The sequence below is a fragment of the Bufo bufo genome, chromosome 7 (assembly GCF_905171765.1).
Source record: "Bufo bufo chromosome 7, aBufBuf1.1, whole genome shotgun sequence".
NCBI lineage: Eukaryota > Metazoa > Chordata > Amphibia > Anura > Bufonidae > Bufo > Bufo bufo.
In genome coordinates, this window is record NC_053395.1 from 233139878 (window position 1) to 233153080 (window position 13203).

Here is a 13203-nt window from a genome sequence, read left to right on the forward strand (position 1 = left end):
TACTGCCTCCTATGTACAAGAATATAACTACTATAATACTGCTCCTATGTACAAGAATATAACTACTATAACACTGCCTCCTATGTACAAGAATATAACTACTATAACACTGTCTCCTATGTATAAGAATATAACTACTATAACACTGTCTCCTATGTACAAGAATATAACTACTATAATACTGCTCCTATGTACAAGAATATAACTACTATAATACTGCTCCTATGTACAATAATATAACTACTATAATACTGCTTCTATGTACAAGAATATAACTGTTATAATACTGCTCCTATGTACAAGAATATAACTACTATAATACTACTCCTATGTACAAGGATATAACTGCTATAATACTGCTCCTATGTACAAGAATATAACTACTATAATACTGCCTCCTATGTACAAGAATATAACTACTATAATACTGCTTTATGTACAAGAATATAACTACTATAATACTGCTCCTATGTACAAGAATATAACTACTATAATACTGCTCCTATGTACAAGAATATAACTACTATAATACTGCCTCCTATGTACAAGAATATAACTACTATAATACTGCCTCCTATGTACAAGAATATAACTACTATAATACTGCTCCTATGTACAAGAATATAACTACTATAATACTGCCTCCTATGTACAAGAATATAACTACTATAATACTGCTCCTATGTACAAGAATATAACTACTATAATACTGCCTCCTATGTACAAGAATATTACTACTATAATACTGCCCCTATGTACAAGAATATAACTACTATAATACTGCTCCTATGTACAAGAATATAACTACTATAATACTGCCCCTATGTACAAGAATATACTACTATAATACTGCCCCTATGTACAAGAATATACTACTATAATACTGCCTCCTATGTTCAAGAATATAACTACTATAATACTGCTCCTATATACAAGAATATAACTACTATAATACTGCTCCTATGTACAAGAATATAACTACTATAATACTGCTCCTATGTACAAGAATATAACTACTATAATACTGTTCCTATGTACAAGAATATAACTACTATAATACTGCCTCCTATGTACAAGAATATAACTACTATAATACTGCCTCCTATGTACAAGAATATAACTACTATAATACTGCCTCCTATGTACAAGAATATAACTACTATAATACTGCCTCCTATGTACAAGAATATAACTACTATAATACTGCTCCTATGTACAAGAATATAACTACTATAATACTGCCCCCTATGTACAAGAATATAACTACTATAATACTGCTCCTATGTACAAGAATATAACTACTATAATACTGCTCCTATGTACAAGAATATAACTACTATAATACTGCCTCCTATGTATAAGAACATAACTACTATAATACTACTCCTATGTACAAGAATATAGCTACTATAATACTGCCTCCTATGTACAAGAATATAACTACTATAATACTGCTCCTATGTACAAGAATATAACTACTATAATACTGCTCCTATGTACAAGAATATAACTACTATAATACTGCCTCCTATGTACAAGAATATAACTACTATAATACTGCCTCCTATGTACAAGAATATAACTACTATAATACTGCCTCCTATGTACAAGAATATAACTACTATAATACTGCCTCCTATGTACAAGAATATAACTACTATAATACTGCTCCTATGTACAAGAATATAACTACTATAATACTGCCCCCTATGTACAAGAATATAACTACTATAATACTGCTCCTATGTACAAGAATATAACTACTATAATACTGCTCCTATGTACAAGAATATAACTACTATAATACTGCCTCCTATGTATAAGAACATAACTACTATAATACTACTCCTATGTACAAGAATATAACTACTATAATACTGCCTCCTATGTACAAGAATATAACTACTATAATACTGCTCCTATGTACAAGAATATAACTACTATAATACTGCCTCCTATGTACAAGAATATAACTACTATAATACTGCTCCTATGTACAAGTATATAACTACTATAATACTGCTCCTATGTACAAGAATATAACTACTATAATACTGCCTCCTATGTACAGGAATATAACTACTATAATACTGCTCCTATGTACAAGAATATAACTACTATAATACTGCTCCTATGTACAAGAATATAACTACTATAATACTGCTCCTATGTACAAGAATATAACTACTATAATACTGCCTCCTATGTACAAGAATATAACTACTATAATACTGCCTCCTATGTACAAGAATATAACTACTATAATACTGCTCCTATGTACAAGAATATAACTACTATAATACTGCTCCTATGTACAAGAATATAACTACTATAATACTGCTCCTATGTACAAGAATATAACTACTATAATACTGCTCCTATGTACAAGAATATATCTACTATAATACAGCTCCTATGTACAAGAATATAACTACTATAATACTGCTCCTATGTACAAGGATATAACTGCTATAATACTGCCTCCTATGTACAGGAATATAACTACTATAATACTGCCCCCTATGTACAAGAATATAACTACTATAATACTGCTCCTATGTACAAGAATATAACTACTATAATACTGCCTCCTATGTACAGGAATATAACTACTATAATACTGCTCCTATGTACAAGAATATAACTACTATAATACTGCTCCTATGTACAAGAATATAACTACTATAATACTGCCTCCTATGTACAAGAATATAACTGCTATAATACTGCTCCTATGTACAAGAATATACTACTATAATACTGCTCCTATGTACAAGAATATAACTACAATAATACTGCTCCTATGTACAAGGATAGAACTGCTATAATACTGCCTCCTATGTACAAGGATATAACTACTATAATACTGCTCCTATGTACTTGCATACAGTCTGTATATATGATGTCACAGGTGTGTATACAGCCGGTATATATGACGTCACAGGTGTGTATACAGTCTGTATATATGACGTCACAGGTGTGTATACAGTCTGTATATATGACGTCACAGGTGTGTATACAGTCTGTATATATGACGTCACAGGTGTGTATACAGTCTGTATATATGACGTCACAGGTGTGTATACAGCCGGTATATATGACGTCACAGGTGTGTATACAGTCTGTATATATGACGTCACAGGTGTGTATACAGTCTGTATATATGACGTCACAGGTGTGTATACAGTCTGTATATATGACGTCACAGGTGTGTATATAGTCTGTATATATGACGTCACAGGTGTGTATACAGCCTGTATATATGACGTCACAGGTGTGTATACAGCCTGTATATATGACGTCACAGGTGTGTATATAGTCTGTATATATGACGTCACAGGTGTGTATACAGTCTGTATATATGACGTCACAGGTGTGTATACAGTCTGTATATATGATGTCACAGGTGTGTATACAGTCTGTATATATGACGTCACAGGTGTGTATACAGTCTGTATATATGACGTCACAGGTGTGTATACAGTCTGTATATATGACGTCACAGGTGTGTATACAGTCTGTATATATGATGTCACAGGTGTGTATATAGTCTGTATATATGACGTCACAGGTGTGTATACAGTCTGTATATATGACGTCACAGGTGTGTATACAGTCTGTATATATGACGTCACAGGTGTACCCAGTACATACCGCGGTCGCACAGATCGGGTCACCCTCCGCAGCAGTTCGCCGGGTGTCTCGCCCTCTCTCGCCCGCTCAGCAGGTCGGTGTCCCGGGATCGCCGTCACCTGAGCCACGTGTTACTGTCCGGCTCCTCCCCCAGGTAAGTCGCCCGCACACCCGGCGCCCCCGCCCGACCCTTCTCTGCCGCAGTGAACAGGTGACCGGTAATCACATCCGGGCACAGACAGAACACCCGCGGGTGAGAAGAGCGCCACAGGCAGGAGCCGGGGGGGAAACGCATCGCGATATGACATCCAATGCCGCACCTGATCCCGGGCAGGCAGCTGGGCTGTGTTCACACTGGTTCTCTCCCTGTGATTGGGCGGTTTCACGTGTATGGGGCGGGATTTTCTGCAGTGTGTGAACATAGCCTGAAGGTAACGCAGTGGTCGTGTTCCCACAGATGCGTTCAGACCCCGATGGCTCGTTACAATGTATCGGACTCCAGGACCTTTATAATCAGAGGATTGTCCAGACTGGATACAACTGTAACAAACCCTCAGCGGTGAGACGTGTGGAGCTTTCAGGTCTGACCTGTTCTGCATCCCCAGCCGCACAGGTATCGCAGTCATGTGACCGCGGTCTAGCGTTATCACTGCGTGTGATGACGTCACCGCTGGGGGCGTGGCCTCGGCTGAGCATGCATGTGTTCTCAGTAGTGCAGCTGGACTCTGATGACTGCACAGGGATTGTTTGTAGTCTGTTACCATGGAGACGCTGGGGATTATTTTTTACAAAGTTTTATTTATTTCAGATGCACTGAAGACTCTCCTGTGATCCCGCCCATCACTGGTGACATCACCTGCATCCCATGATTCTGCATCCAATCACTGGCCTCTGTGGACTCGTCGAGGTCAGCGATTGGCTGCAGTGGACGTGATCTCACGCGGCGGACGCCGGGATCCAGTTTTCAACACATTTGCTGCTGTTGAGGCGACTTTTTGCAGATCCCGAACCAATCCTTTAACGGGATCTGATCGCGGCGGCGGCCGGGGAAGACGTCTCCACTATTCTGCTTTCATAAATCTTCACCAGTTCTTCAGGCCTCTGCTGGCTGTCAATGAATGAAAAGTTTCCAGCCAGAAACTGAGCGCTAAGGGCTCTTTCACACCTGCGTTCTTTTCTTCCGGCATAGAGTTCCGTCGTCGGGGCTCCAGGACGGAAAGATACTGATCAGGATTAACCCCATGCATTCTGAATGGAGAGAAATCCGTTCAGGATGCATCAGGATGTCTTCAGTTCCAGAACGGAACGTTTTTTGGCCGGAGAAAATACTGCAGCATGCTGCGCTTTTTGCTCCGGCCAAAAATCCTGAACACTTGCCGCAAGGCCGGACCCGAAATTAATGCCCATTGAAAGGCATTAATCCGGATCCGGCCTTAAGCTAAACGTCGTTTCGGCGCATTGCCGGATCCGAGGTTTAGCTTTTTCTGAATGGTTACCATGGCTGCCAGGACGCTAAAGTCCTGGCAGCCATGGTAAAGTGTAGTGGGGAGCGGGGGAGCAGTGTACTTACCGTCCGTGCGGCTCCCCGGGCGCTTCAGAGTGACGTCAGGGCGCCCCACGCGCATGGGTGACGTGATCACATGGATGTCATTCTGGAGCGCCCCGGGAGCCGCACGGACGGTAAGTATACCGCTCCCCCGCTCCCCACTACTACTATGGCAGCCAGGACTTTAATAGCGTCCTGGCTGCCATAGTAACACTGAACGCATTTTGAAGACGGATCCGTCTTCAAATGCTTTCAGTTCACTTGCGGTGTTACGGATCCGGCGTGTAATTCCGGCAAGTGGAGTACACGACGGATCCGGACAACGCAAGTGTGAAAGAGGCCTTACCCTTACCTAATGCTTCTCACAGCTGAGGGGTTGTTACAATGTATCCAGTCTCGACAATCGTCTCTGTGCTAAACATTCTGGACTCCAGACTGATACATTGTAACAATCAGGACAGGAGGGAGATGTTTGCTGGTGACCCCCCCCCCCCCCCCCCATAAAGACCCCCGCTGCTGCGCTCACATAACCTGTTCTGTCTCATCGCTTTGTGTTTCCTGCCCGTCCAGGCTCGGCCGCAGTTACCAGCGCGGTGACTGCTTTGTTTCGTTTCCTCACTATTTCCAAGATCTCTGCTTGCTGACACAGAACGAAACCCTTCTAAGTTAGGGCTGTTTCACACGAGCGAGTCCATTGCGGGAATCATTATCATGATTTTTAATGCTTTGTGTCTCTGCATGGCCTTTTTTCCACAGAATCAGGCTACATGCACACGACCGTATGTGTTTTGCGGTCCGCCAAAAAAACGGATGACGTTCTGCATGGCATCCGTTTTTTCAGCGGATCCGTTTTTTTGCGGATCCATTGTAATAATGCCTATCCTTGTCCGCAAACTAGAAAAAAATAGGACATGCTTTTTGTGCGGGGCAACGGAACGGACATACTGATGCGTACAGCTCATGGTGTGCTGTCCGCATTTTTTGCGGACCCATTGAAATGAATGGGTCTGCATCCTATCCGCAAAAAAAACACGGTCGTGTGCATGAGTGACACAAAGCGGTCAGTATTCTGTAGAAATAAGCCCATGCAGAGACACACAGCATTATAAATCATGATGACGCCGTGCGCTCCTGCGAGTCCAGAGCGGAGGATCGCACTCACACACGGAGCGCGATTCCCGCAATGGACTCGCTCGTGTGAAACAGCCCTTACATCCAGACAGAACACCTGCCCTGCCCTAGTCTGGCTCACACAGCTGAGGGTTTGTTACAGTGTGTGACTGTAGGCAGTCTGGGTGGCATCCTTGGCAATCTGACAGCAAGCAGAGATCTTTATAATTGTGAGAAACAGACGCAAAGTTGTCGAACATCTCATTTCACAATGACGAAGCCAAGCCGTCTAAACTGTGCGATGTATCGTTCAGAAGTGGAGTGTCCCTTTAACTGACCCTGGGAGGAGGACGCCACCAGCAGCGGGATCTCCAGATGTCACGTGGACGCTGTACGACAATCCAGTTATTAGTGGGCCCGCAGCTGATGGGTGTGATTGTTCTTGGTGCGCCCGCAGCTGATGGGTGTGATTGTTCTTGGTGCGCCCACAGGTGATGGGTGTGATTGTTCTTGGTGCGCCCACAGGTGATGGGTGTGATTGTTCTTGGTGCGCCCACAGGTGATGGGTGTGATTGTTCTTGGTGCGCCCGCAGGTGATGGGTGTGATTGTTCTTGGTGCGCCCGCAGGTGATGGGTGTGATTGTTCTTGGTGCGCCCGCAGGTGATGGGTGTGATTGTTCTTGGTGCGCCCGCAGGTGATGGGTGTGATTGTTTTTGGGCCCGCAGGTGATGGGTGTGATTGTTCTTGGGCCCGCAGGTGATGGGTGTGATTGTTCTTGGGCCCGCAGGTGATGGGTGTGATTGTTCTTGGGCCCGCAGGTGATGGGTGTGATTGTTCTTGGTGAGTCTTGGGGTGTAGGTGTGATTGTTCTTGGTGGACCTGCGGATGCAGGTGATGGGTGTGATTGTTCATGGTGAGCCCGCAGGTGATGGGTGTGATTGTTCATGGTGAGCCCGCAGGTGATGGGTGTGATTGTTCTTGGTGGGCACACAGGTGATGGGTGTGATTGTTCTTGGTGGACCTGCGGATGCAGGTGATGGGTGTGATTGTTCATGGTGAGCCCGCAGGTGATGGGTGTGATTGTTCATGGGGAGACCCCGCAGGTGATGGGTGTGATTGTTCTTGGTGGGCACACAGGTGATGGGTGTGATTGTTCATGGTGAGCCCGCAGGTGATGGGTGTGATTGTTCTTGGTGGACCTGCGGATGCAGGTGATGGGTGTGATTGTTCATGGTGAGCCCGCAGGTGATGGGTGTGATTGTTCATGGGGAGACCCCGCAGGTGATGGGTGTGATTGTTCTTGGTGGGCACACAGGTGATGGGTGTGATTGTTCATGGTGAGCCCGCAGGTGATGGGTGTGATTGTTCTTGGGCCCGCAGGTGATGGGTGTGATTGTTCTTGGGCCCGCAGGTGATGGGTGTGATTGTTCTTGGTGAGTCTGGGGGTGTAGGTATGATTGTTCTTGGTGGACCTGCGGATGCAGGTGATGGGTGTGATTGTTCATGGGCCCGCAGCTGATGAGTATGATTGTTCTTAGTGGACCTGCGGGTGTAGGTGTGATTGTTCTTGGTGGACCTGCGGATGCAGGTGATGGGTGTGATTGTTCATGGGGAGACCCCGCAGGTGATGGGTGTGATTGTTCATGGGGAGACCCCGCAGGTGATGGGTGTGATTGTTCATGGGGAGACCCCGCAGGTGATGGGTGTGATTGTTCATGGGGAGACCCCGCAGGTGATGGGTGTGATTGTTCATGGGGAGACCCCGCAGGTGATGGGTGTGATTGTTCTTGGTGGGCACACAGGTGATGGGTGTGATTGTTCATGGTGAGCCCGCAGGTGATGGGTGTGATTGTTCTTGGTGGACCTGCGGATGCAGGTGATGGGTGTGATTGTTCATGGTGAGCCCGCAGGTGATGGGTGTGATTGTTCATGGGGAGACCCCGCAGGTGATGGGTGTGATTGTTCTTGGTGGGCACACAGGTGATGGGTGTGATTGTTCATGGTGAGCCCGCAGGTGATGGGTGTGATTGTTCTTGGGCCCGCAGGTGATGGGTGTGATTGTTCTTGGGCCCGCAGGTGATGGGTGTGATTGTTCTTGGTGAGTCTGGGGGTGTAGGTATGATTGTTCTTGGTGGACCTGCGGATGCAGGTGATGGGTGTGATTGTTCATGGGGAGACCCCGCAGGTGATGGGTGTGATTGTTCATGGGGAGACCCCGCAGGTGATGGGTGTGATTGTTCATGGGGAGACCCCGCAGGTGATGGGTGTGATTGTTCATGGGGAGACCCCGCAGGTGATGGGTGTGATTGTTCATGGGGAGACCCCGCAGGTGATGGGTGTGATTGTTCATGGGGAGACCCCGCAGGTGATGGGTGTGATTGTTCATGGGGAGACCCCGCAGGTGATGGGTGTGATTGTTCATGGTGAGCCCGCAGGCGATGGGTGTGATTGTTCATGGTGAGACCCCGCAGGTGATGGGTGTGATTGTTCATGGTGAGACCCCGCAGGTGATGGGTGTGATTGTTCATGGTGAGCCCGCAGGCGATGGGTGTGATTGTTCATGGTGAGCCCGCAGGCGATGGGTGCGATTGTTTATGGGGAGACCCCGCAGGTGATGGGTGTGATTGTTCATGGTGAGCCCGCAGCTGATGAGTATGATTGTCCTTGGTGGACCCGTGGGTGCAGGTGTGATTGTTCTTGGTGGACCCGTGGGTGCAGGTGATGGGTGCGATTGTTCTTGGTGGACCTGCGGGTCCACAACGCTCATGCAGCCACATTAAGCGAGCAGCTGCGCCCCCTGTGGCAGAGGAAGATAATGACCACAGCCTGTCACGGAATCGCACTAAGGCCTCGTTCACACTGACGCGCTGTCCGTGTTCTCCGCAGACCATAGGTCAGTGAAGGTCATCACGGAGACTTGCACTACTTTGGTCCGTGATGTGGAGCAGTCTATGGGGACACAACACGGATGGCACCTGTGGTTGGTCTGTTTTTCACTGACCGCTGATAGAAGTCATTTTCAGCTGGGCAGTGTCAGTGGAAAACGGATGACACATGGACCAAACACGGATCCGTCACGGATGACAAACAGGCGTTAAATGGGCATGGAAATGTGAACGAGGCAGAAATCGGGTGTGGAGACTACAGAGAGCAGGAGCCGATCTCTCCGTGGCACCGGATCCGTGGCTGACAATAACTGACTGTGTGAACAAGGCCTAAGACGAGCTCCGAGAGGCCATGAAGGGTGTGTACACTACTGCAAGCATAACTGCCAGCACCACAGGCTTAGCGTGGAATGTGTCACCATGGAGACACACAGGCGCTGTATACATAAGGCCTCATGCACACGACCGTTGTGTGCACCCGAGGCCGTTGTTCCGTTTTCCGTGATTTTCTGCGGACCCATTGACTTTCAATGGGTCCATTGAAAACTCGGAAAATGCACCGTTTGTCATCCGCCTCCGTGATCCGTGTATCCTGTCCGTCAAAAAAATAAGACCTGTCCTATTTTTTTGACTGACAACGGTTCACGGACCCATTCAAGTCAATGGGTCCGTGAAAAAACACGGATGCACACAAGATTGGCATACGCGTCCGTGATCGTAGGTTACTTTCATACAGACAGATCCGAAGATCCGTCTGCATAAAAGCTTTTTCAGAGCTGAGTTTTCACTTCGTGAAAACTCATATCCGACAGTATATTCTAACACAGAGGCATTCCCATAGTGATGGGGACGATTCTAGTTAGAATATACAACGAACTGTGTACATGACTGCCCCCAACTGCCTGGCAGCACCCAATCTCTTACAGGGGGCTGTGATCTGCACAATTAACCCCTCAGGTGCTGCACCTGAGGGGTTAATTGTGCATATTATAGCCCCCTACAAGAGATCAGGGGCTGCCAGGCAGCAGACCCCCCTCCCTCCCCAGTTTTAATTTCATTGGTGGCTAGTGCGGGCCCCCCCTCTATTGTATTAATATCATTGATGGCACAGTGTGCGCCCCCCCTCCCTCCCTCTATTGTATTATCATTGGTAGCCAGTGTGCGGCCCCCCCCCCCCCCTCTATTGTATTATCATTGGTGGCCAGTGTGCGCCCGGCCCCCCCTCTATTGTATTAATATCATTGGTGGCCAGTGTGCGGCCTCCCCTCTCCCCCCCCGATCATTGGTGGCAGTGGAGAGTTCCGATCGGAGTCCCAGTTTAATCGCTGGGGCTCCGATCGGTAACCAGGACGCTACTGCAGTCCTGGTTGCCATGGTTACTTAGCAATATTAGAAGCATCATACTTACCTGCTGCGCTGTCTGTGACCGGCCGGTAGCTCCTCCTACTGGTAAGTGACAGATCATTAAGCAATGCGCCGCACAGACCTGTCACTTACCAGTAGGAGGAGCTCCCGGCCGGTCACAGACAGCGCAGCAGGTAAGTATGATGCTTCTAATATTGCTAAGTAACCATGGCAACCAGGACTGCAGTAGCGTCCTGGTTGCCATGGTTACCGATCGGAGCCCCAGCAATTAAACTGGGACTCCGATCGGAACTTTCCGCTGCCACCAATGATCGGGGGGGGAGGCCGCACACTGGCCACCAATGATATTAATACAATAGAGGGGGGGGCCGCACACTGGCCACCAATGATAATACAATAGAGGGAAGGAGGGGGGGCCACACACTGGCGGCACCTGAGGGGTTAATTGTGCTGATCACAGCCCTCTGTAAGAGACCGGGTGCTGCCAGCAGGGGGCAGTCATGTACACAGTTCTTAGTATATTCTAACTTGAAGCGTCCCCATCACCATGGGAACGCCTCTGTGTTAGAATATACTGTCGGATATGAGTTTCACGATCTAACTCAAATCCGATGGTATATTCTAACATAGAGGCGTTCCCATGGTGATGGGGATGCTTCAAGTTAAAATATACCATCGGATTTGAGAAAACTCCGATCCTATGGTATATTAACTCCTGACTTTACATTGAAAGTCAATGGGGGACGGATCCGTTTGAAATTGCACCATAGACCCATTGACTTGCATTGTAATTCAGGACGGATCCGTTTGGCTCCGCACGGCCAGGCGGACACCAAAACGACTTTTTTTTTCCATGTCCGTGGATCCTCCAAAAATCAAGGAAGACCCATGGACGAAAAAACGGTCACGGAAAAACGGAACCCGTTTTTGCGGACCGCAAAAAAAAACGGTCGTGTGCATGAGGCCTAAAACCGGACATTTTAAGCCAGAATATTTGCAAAATTGCTTAATGTGTTTCTATTACAGTTGCAATCATTTGCAGAAGTCTACACAGCCTCTGTCTGCAGCTGGAGCGCCGGCTGTATAAAGAGAAATGTGTGTCCATCCAGATCCAGCAAGCAGTGGGTGCGCGCCTCCACTCTTGGGGTCCTGCAGTCTGGCCCCTGTCGTCACGGCGATGATAAAAACACACAGATCTGTACACAACTGATTTTATTTATTAGAAATCATCGTCGGCGGTTCGGTCGGGAATCTGCCTGCAGAGCGACAGCCTCGAAACACGAGCCGCGACAGCAGAAACACCGGATAATCAAAAGAAGCAGAGAGAAGACGAGGGCGCCCCGCCTGGAGCCTTACTACCCCACCGCAAGAGCACTGCTGCGTCCGGCCTCCCGGGGACAGCCCACCCCGCCGTCCGGCCTCCCGGGGACAGCCCACCCCGCCGTCCGGCCTCCCGGGGACAGTCCAGCCTCTGGGTGACAGCCCAGCCCACCCCGCCGTCCGGCCTCCCGGGGACAGCCCACCCTGCCGTCCGGCCTCCGGGTGACAGTCCACCCCGCCGTCCGGCCTCCCGGGTGACAGCCCACCCCGCCGTCCGGCCTCCGGGTGACAGTCCAGCCTCCGGGTGACAGCCCAGCCCACCCCGCCGTCCAGCCTCCGGGTGACAGTCCACCCCGCCTACCAGTGACAGTCTACCCCCTCCTGCTGTCAGCATTTCAGCTGCCGGTAACGATGTGCGTCCCGGGATTCCTGCTTTTACTAAACAGTTCTGTAAATTGTAATATTTTAGATTTGAATTGCTCACAGTTAAGATCTCTGCTTGCTGCCAATGAATGGGAGTATATTTCTATAAGTCCAGGGGCTGAAACACTTGTATCCTCTATAGACTCCAGAGTGGCACACTGTAACAGACTATCAGCACAGGAGAGACGTGTGTGCCACAGAGGACTGTCTGCACTGATACACTGTAACAAGCTCATCTGATGTGAGAAATACTACGTCGGTGAAGCTGTTTTAGCCTCCAGTTATAACAAGAAAGCTTTCATTCACTGACACCAAGCAAAGATCTTGAAAATAATGAACTCAATAAAGTGTATTAAACATCATCTCTTATATAAAACCAGAAAAGTGGGAGGGAAAGTGGCCGTCAGACATCTCCGCTGCCGCTTATCTCCGGACGTCTCTGTCAAGTCCTAGAGACGGCAGCTGCCCGAAAACGGGGAATCCTGCCACCTATATGGGGCGATGACCGGAAATACACTGCATCGACGACGTCCCGGGATGGGGGTCATTCACTGCAGAAACCACAGAATTTAAAGGAAATATTCAGATTTCATCCGTGGAAGACGGCGGGGGAGGGGTAACACTGTATATGGGGGTCATTACTAATACTGCAGTATGTAAGAACATCTTCAGAGGCTGAAGGAGTCCCAGCGGTCGGACCGCTGCCCCATCACGGATCACGCACCGCTATGGGGGTGCACCGCTCAGGACCCCAGGAAAGCTGGGCTGATGGGAATATTAGGGTCTCAGATTTAGCGGACAGGGCACCCCCCGCCCCCTCCACTTCTTCCCACATTAAAGCTTCAGACGTAACAAACCTTCGTCTTCTAAACTCAAAGAAACGCGTGAAATAAAAAGTACCGCTAAAATCATGAGACAGC

At 47.7% G+C, this 13203-nt stretch overlaps 1 protein-coding gene across 1 annotated transcript in view; it reads right to left on the reverse strand.

Annotated features, from left to right (window-relative positions):
* The window catches only part of SLC12A8 (solute carrier family 12 member 8), a 32320-nt gene extending 28409 nt beyond the window's left edge, over window positions 1–3911 (reverse strand). Inside the window, exon 1 of the mRNA XM_040440648.1 lies at window positions 3655–3911. The gene's annotated coding sequence lies outside the window, so the exon portion shown is untranslated. The remainder of the gene's footprint in view (window positions 1–3654) is intronic.
* Window positions 3912–13203: the final 9292 nt, after the last annotated feature.